The 7,568-nt window shown below is 43.8% G+C and overlaps 1 long non-coding RNA gene across 1 annotated transcript; it reads right to left on the reverse strand.

Moving 5' to 3' along the window:
- Positions 1–6,253: 6,253 nt before the first annotated feature.
- LOC146598758 (uncharacterized) lies at positions 6,254–7,553 on the reverse strand. The gene is made up of 2 exons (XR_014895217.1): positions 6,889–7,553; positions 6,254–6,324 (listed from the first exon to the last, which is right to left on the reverse strand). It is a non-coding gene; the product is annotated as an uncharacterized LOC146598758 (long non-coding RNA).
- Between the last annotated feature and the right edge of the window lie 15 nt (positions 7,554–7,568).

Genomic DNA, 7,568 nt, shown 5'->3' on the forward strand with positions numbered 1-7,568 from the left:
GGAAGAGTGTTGCCAGCAGGTCGAGGGAGGTGATCCTGCCCCTCCACTCAGCCCTGGTGAGGCCTCATCTCGAGTCCTGTGTCCAGTTCTGGGCTCCCCAGTCCAAGAGAGACATGGAGCTMCTGGAGAGAGTCCAGCGTAGGGCTACAGAGATGATCGGAGGGCTGGAGCACCTGCCCTACGAGGAACGGCTGCGAGAGCTGGGCCTCTTCAGCCTGGGGAAGAGCAGACTGAGGGGGGGATCTTATCAATGTGTGTAAGTACCTGAAGGGAGGGTGTCAAGGGGATGGGGACAAACTCTTTCCAGTTGTCCCATGTGAACGGACAAGAGGCAATGGGCAGAAATTGAAGCACAGGCAGTTCCGCCTGACCGTGAGGGGGAATTTCTTCCCTGTGAGAGTGACGGAGCCCTGGACCAGGTTGCCCAGAGAGGTTGTGGAGTCTCCTTCTCTGGAGATCTTCAAGGCCCGCCTGGATGCAACCCTGTCTAACATGCTGTAGGTGACCCTGCTGAGCAGGGAGTTGGGCCTGGATGATCTCTGGAGGTCCCTTCCAACCTTACTGATTCTATGATTCTGTGACTTCACTGTTAACTTCTTGCGTATTAGAAATGTGCATGAACTTTAATTAATGATCGTAAGTTTTCTTGAAATCCACACAGTTGTTGCACTTTGAATGTAAGTGCATTTTACTCTCTAATATTCATAACATACTGAAGAGCAAAAGAAATAATGTTTTAGTATCTCGGGTTRTATTTCTAAAGTGCGAAGTATTTTCATGAAGACTTGTAAAAGCTATAATGAATTTTCATCAACTTCTAAGATTTATTACAATTTATTTGATCTAAGTGAATGAATATGAATCTTCATCTAGTTAAAAAGTACATTTATGTACTAATGATCAGAATATCTACAAATATGTTTATTACTAATAGGATTACAAGTATTCAATGCTTACTACTTTCAAGATGTGTTTCCAAACTTAAGATCTTGAGCTTTAATATTACTAGCCCCTTTTTCATCTATAGCTTCTGCCGTTCCTACAAAATGACCTATGTGTATATTTGCAGTGTTCAGTGCCAAAACTCTGTTCATTTCAGCTATTTTAAGACATGCATATTTAAATATTGGTATTTGCATGGAACTGGTGATGTAAATCCTAACATATTCTTATGCTGGAACAATTAACATTGATGCACCAGACATTCTAGGTGTGCACTGTAGCTGCTGCACGTGTACAGCTTCCTATATATACAACTAGAGGCTGCAAAAGGACCAGGAAAAAGCAGCCCGTTAGACATGAACAGTCCTTTCTACTCATCATTTACATATATTATATATCCTATCTCTAATTTTTTGTTTTAAATCCAAGGTTGAAAACCTACAGACCAAGCTAGCAAAACTCAGAGAAGGACTTTGTCCACAGGAGTATCGTTTTACTGCCTTCACAGGAGAGTTTTCACCTGATTCAGAAAGAATGAAAACTCAAAATACCTTTTTCAATATGAAATGATGAATGCCTGGAATTCTTTTTTTTTTTTTTTTAATGACTGTTCCACATTAAATGCTCACTTCCTTAGAATGAGCATTCTCTCCCATCTGTCTTCCAAACTGCATTTGACAATGTTAAACCTATAATGATAATAAATCCTCTTTATCTGACCATGTAATTTGTCTCTTTTAAAAGATTTATGGTACAAGGTATTATAAAGAGTTTTCTTCAATGTCTCTACACATTTCTTTCAACAAAACTTCAATATGCTTACTAAAATTTTATGTAAAACATAGTAATTTCAGAAATTGTCYGTACAGTTCAGAGAGAACGTTTGTAATTTTACTAATATGTAGAACTATGTACTCTCAGGTAACTAATGTCATGAGTAATGTAACTCTGGCCTTACACTGTATATCATACTCTTATCAGACCTTTCTGTATTTTAATCACAATTGCTGTGATTAATGTTAGATTAAAATATACTCTTCAAATGTAGAATAGCCACCTTTGCATTTTGCTATCGTGATTTTTTTCTATATTTTTGCCTTTATTCTCTGCTCCTTAGGAGGTGCTTTCCCCAGCTCTGTGATGTGGGTGCTGGATACAGTAGCGTAAGCTGTGGATTTTGACAGCTCGCCCTCTGATGAGCTGTCCGGAGAGAGAATGCATGGCCTGCTGCCCTCAGTCCAGAGGGCAACAAAGCCTCTCCTTGCCGAGGTGAGGAGGAAGAGGGCAGCCTCCTACAGCTGATGTCGCCCCAGTTTGTACGAGTGGGGAGGAGTCAGAAGGAAGTGATARGAAAAAAATCTAAACCAACCTTGAAACCGGGAATGGGGAACAGCAGTTCAGGAATCCAAGAACTCTGCAGAAGCGGTGATCAGTATCTGCTGCCGTAGTGGTGACTSGGATATGGACGGCTTGTGGTGGGAGGGGAAGGAGGGAACAGAATTAGAGGCCATGTATTCTGAGCCCCACATCCTCAGTCTGCTCTGCCCCTCATCATCCTAGCAAGGACCCTTCCTCCCCAGGGAGGTGCCGTGGGACCCGGGCTGGGGCCTGCTCGCGGGCAAGAGGGAAGAGGCAGGACATTCCCTCCGAGCGCGTCTGCCCTGCAGAGTCACGTGAGCTGCGACAGCTCGGGATCGGTCAGGGCCACAGGGACCCGCAAGGCCAACGCAAGGGAGGTCGGTTACAGGCAGAACTCCACCGAAAGCAGAGGCGCCTTCTGCTTCCCCGCTCTGGCCTCCGCTTTCTCCCTTCCCCCTTCGTCGTCACGTCATTTGTCCTTCTGTTACCGCACAGGTACCTCAGTGTGTCTCTCCTCCTACTACTCTATGCCAAATGCTTAAAGTTCAAAATGTACATGCCTTAAAATGTTGGCAATGTTATTCACATTAGCATCCTAGGGGCAATACATAGTATTTAAATAGTAACTACTTAAGTGATCTTACAAAACTGAAAAGTTTATTTTCCTCTAAGCGCCAGTTTTTGTATTTTTTGGAAGATAATACTGAACTTATTTGGTCTTCTAATTGTATTTACAGATTAAACTGTAGTGCCACAAGCTCTACTCTCRAGCTGAGATTCATTAGCATTTAAAGACGAGTAAGCAGTTGGAACCTGTACRGATTAGCAATGTGGCCTGCCTGCGGTTGTAAAATCTGCATGGTAACTTCGGGCACTTGCACTCCTTTTCACACATGCTTCATTATTTCAGTAGCGTTCTCCAAAGCGTTTGATGTGGTGCTGGTGGCCCACGGGAATTTGTCCTCAGAACCATGCTGTGTTCATAGTGTCTGAAATCAAGAGGCTGATAATGGAGGTTCATGGTGGCTGCCAGGTAATTTGGGGGGCTGCTGCTGGGCCACTAATGCCAAAKCTTTAGGGAACGACTGTCTCAGAGCAGGGAGAGGACAACAGGCTGCAGTCTCCTTGCTCCTTTCCTTGCTCCATATGGGAATGAGAGCACCGTTCTGTCAGCCAGGACACCAGGCMCTCCGTGCCGACCCCAGCACTCGCTCGGACAAGGCCAGGGCGAGATCACCAGATGATGGTGAATCTCCTTTCACCTTTGCAGGATTGTGTTTCATCCAGCCGTGTAGGCCCCACATACATATTCCCCGTTAGTCTAAACTGCACTCMGAGTCACTGGATGTGATGAGTGCATGCGAAAGAAACTGGCTTTAATACCTTCTCATCACTTATCAGTGATTTTATCACTTTTGGAAATGGATTTTGAGTAAAAGTGAGTCACCGTATTTTGGATACCACTTCAAAAAATCCTTTTCCTGCTGAAAATTAGTCCAGATTCCTCTGTCCCTGAAAACATCAAAACTTTCCTCTATGCTTTTCTGTTGCTTTCAACGTATTYTCAAGGTTTTGAAGAAAGTCAAGGCTGTTTCAGAACCACACTTTGTCCTGTCCTCTAGATAGCGATTACAACATAAAAAAGTTTTCGTAATAAATACATAAGAATTCAGTTGAGTTTGTTTTTATTTTGCTGTTTAGATTAATGGAGAAAATTAGGTGTAGTACTATTAATGTGAGTAAACATTTATTAGCTGTTTGGAGCAAGTCCCTACTTGAAATGCACATTAAGTTAAGGTTAACACTTGAGTCCTAGTCCTCTGAATCAAGCATACTTAAATTTGTTTAGCCATTTAGCCATACTGTGATGCTTGTATGAAACTGTAGTAAAAATATACCTGCTCTTTGTTAGAAAAGTACAAGAGTTGTACAAGAGTTGTCAAAATACAGAAGTAGTTCAAAGACATCTGGAAATGAAGTGTGACGGATCTCTGAAGAAACTGCAGCAAATGCAGAGCTTGTAAGTTTTTGCTGATACATAGCAGACATCAGAGTAAGAGCTGGGTTTAGAAAGTTCTTGGTTCCTAATTCTAGCTCATATGGTCTACAGATATCAGGATTGCTGTAAATAAATTAATTCTTTTTATTATGATTTATTATTATTCATGATTTATTGTGATTATGTGTAAATGCTAAAGAAACCCTGAAGGAAATAAATACTTCTGGGAATTATAAAACTACACTATTTAAGAACAAGGTTAAGGACTTTCTCCAATTTTTTTTTTCCCTAAAAGTCAAATTTAAGAAGGGCTTCTCTTCTGCTTTTTGTATTTTGGACCTTCATGTCTTTGACTTCCTAAACAGGAATGATCTGTTAAAGCCGAATTGGTAGATCCCACGGGATCTTTTTCTTGCATTTTTAAGTTTGTGGGCATTCCTGAACTTTGATTTTTCTTGCATTCTTTGTGATGTGCAGCTGAATACACTTTCAAATACATCAAAACAGAGATTTGTCTTGCATACTTCTGGATCAACAACTGATTAATGAGAGGCAGTGACTGAGCAGACCATTTCATTTGATTTTAGTACAAATACACATGAGATAATTGATTACTGTGCAGGTTTTATTTGTACTTGCTCATGGTAACTGCTAACTGACATTTCCACTTGAACAGAAGTGCTGAAATGAATTCATATTCTTTTATTCCATTTTCAGGAATGCCAAACCTCTAAAAGAATAAGAGGGAGGATCACTAAACACAAAAATGAATTGTTTTCTCTCTTTGTATTGGCGTGCTTTGCAGGCAGGGCAAAGCACTTCTGGCAGTGCTAGTGCCAAGCACGGGAGCAGTTTGATTGTACTAATAACCCCCTTTGGCTTTTAATTCAGCTCCAAAAATAGTGCTAATTTGTGCAGATACGGCAAAACAAAAGTAATGCTTCTGTGAGAGATCAGTAAGTGTTTAACAAGCCAGATTACTTGCAATACTTGCAATTTAATGTCATTTTGAGACTATAGATAAATCAAAAGCTCCAAGGTTTTCATTAAGGCTTAGGGCATGGGGTTTTCCAACTGATTTCAGCTCTGTGGTCTCATGGTCATTTCTGCACAGATTTCAGGCATTATCTTGTCTTTTCACCAATTTAATTCTAATGGTGTCTGGGAGATTAAAAAAGGTTAAAAACACGACAGTTTCCAAGTCATGCTTTCCGAAGCCGAGAAGGACCTCTGCAGCGAGTGCACCGCCTGTGACGGTAGCCGTGAAGGACGCAATGACACGCGGTTACCCCGGACTGCGGCGCAGTGCTGACGCCCGGTCGCGAGCCAGCTGGCTCGCGTCTCCCTGGGAGAGCACAACGCGGAGAGACGGCACSGAGACGGCTCCGTTCCAGGGACCGGCCCGAGCCCCCTCCCCGTTTATTTGCCCCGCGCCAGCCGCACTGAGCTCAGGCCGCTGCACGCGAAGGCCCAGCGGCACAACCCATGTGCTCRTGGCTAGGACCCGGTGGGGCGCATCGGCTCGGGGTTGGCGCCACACACTGGGAGCTGAACTGCTTCCAAATCTGACGTGAGCCCAGAGGCGACCCGCCGTTGCTGGCTCCGCTCTGCACCTGCACTGCTAAACCCAGGCCGCCCTCCCTGACCTGCTTCAGCTGCAACCCCGACAAACCCCCATGGACCACGAGCGTTACCACGCAGCACTTCCCCCAGGACCGCTGCTTCTTTTGGCTCTGGTGGTCAAGATCTCTGCACATCTTTACCTAATGTGAACGGCCCAAGCTTTTGTTTCATATTCCCTCTCCAGACTYCACATGGGAGATAAGTCTGTGACGTCCCTGTGATGCTACCAACATCATCTAAAGGCTTGTCAGACATCCCTCTGCTAGGAAGGGATAATATCATCCCCATTTGACAAATGCTTAGCTGAAGCAGAGAGAGTAAAGCCAAAACTAGTAGAAATTTGTTTATTCCCAGGAATGTCAAACCAATGTAAYCAAGAACAATGTCCTTGAAGCAAACACCTAGAAAGAAAAGAAAAAGAACAAGTAGATATCATTATGCCTGACAAAATTAACASAAAGGCTTATATTGCAAAGTGTTGAGTGATCTTAGTTTCCAAAGCTACACACACAGTAGGAAAATAGCACGATACTTTGTATACAGTGGAGGCATCAACTGAACCTGCTCTGTAGCCTCACAAAATTTCAATGGTATTTCCTTTAAGAATGAAAAAAACACGCAGAACTTAAGCGGTAGCAGCAATGTTTTCTAAACTCCTTCAAAGGAAAAAGCAATGAGAACAGCAATTTGTTGTTTRAGATTTTAACACTTGCCACAGGATACGCAAACTTGCTGCAATGTCACTTACTGGCAGTGAGTAAGTGAATAAGCAAATTTCTTGCTTTGGACTCCTGGCACAGATGGCACAAAGACCATACGGTATCTCCAGTGATTCTGCCCCACAGATCAATTTCTGAGGTCCATTTGCTGGTGATGATGCAAATTGGAGCAAATGGTAGGTTACTCTGAWTTTAATGAAAGCTAAACAGGTCTTGGCTGTCTTTGAGATGAGAATGCAAAAGTACCTTAGAGCAGCTGCTACCTCTCCTGCATTCTGATCCAAAATATACTGYAGCTAGATCAGACCCAAGGACCGAGGCTTCATTTATACCACAATTTGTCTCAGAAAAGGATGTGTCAAAGGCATCTACTGTCACACAAGATTTGACAGAGGAAGCCCTTCAAGTGCTTTGCTAGCCCTGGATTAGCAGCTGTAGAAAAACAGTGACTGATTTTCTGTAACTGTGGTTAGAAGTAATCAAGGAGCGAATCACACAGCAGTGAAATAATGCAAATACTGGGAAAGCCTGTCTCCTGGGAAGTGTGGTCACACTGACAGTGGGCATTTGCTTGGATCCTTTACAGTTTATGAGGCCCACGATGCCCTCACCAATTTGATGGTGATTGTAGGACTGCAGGACAGGAACCAGTAGGAGCCGATCCAAACCCAACATGCGATTTTTAATAGCTCCCGATCCCAGACAAATGTTGTCATAAGCTGTCGGCGTCTCGGGATTGCCTTCTGACTGTTATTTTAAAATGAAAAGGGCAACGGCACGCAGCTTGCGTCCCTGCCAGAGGCCGCTGCTTCTCCCGTTACCGGATCGCCGACAGGCTTCCGGACCGCAGGCGTCCAGAGCAGCGGGACCACGCGCCGCGGCGCCCCCGGGCCCGTCAGCTCCACACGCAGGTTCCGATCGGCGCC

Source organism: Rhea americana, unplaced genomic scaffold, assembly GCF_003343005.1.
Source record: "Rhea americana isolate MKP2758 unplaced genomic scaffold, rheAme1 scaffold_154, whole genome shotgun sequence".
Taxonomy (NCBI): domain Eukaryota; kingdom Metazoa; phylum Chordata; class Aves; order Rheiformes; family Rheidae; genus Rhea; species Rhea americana.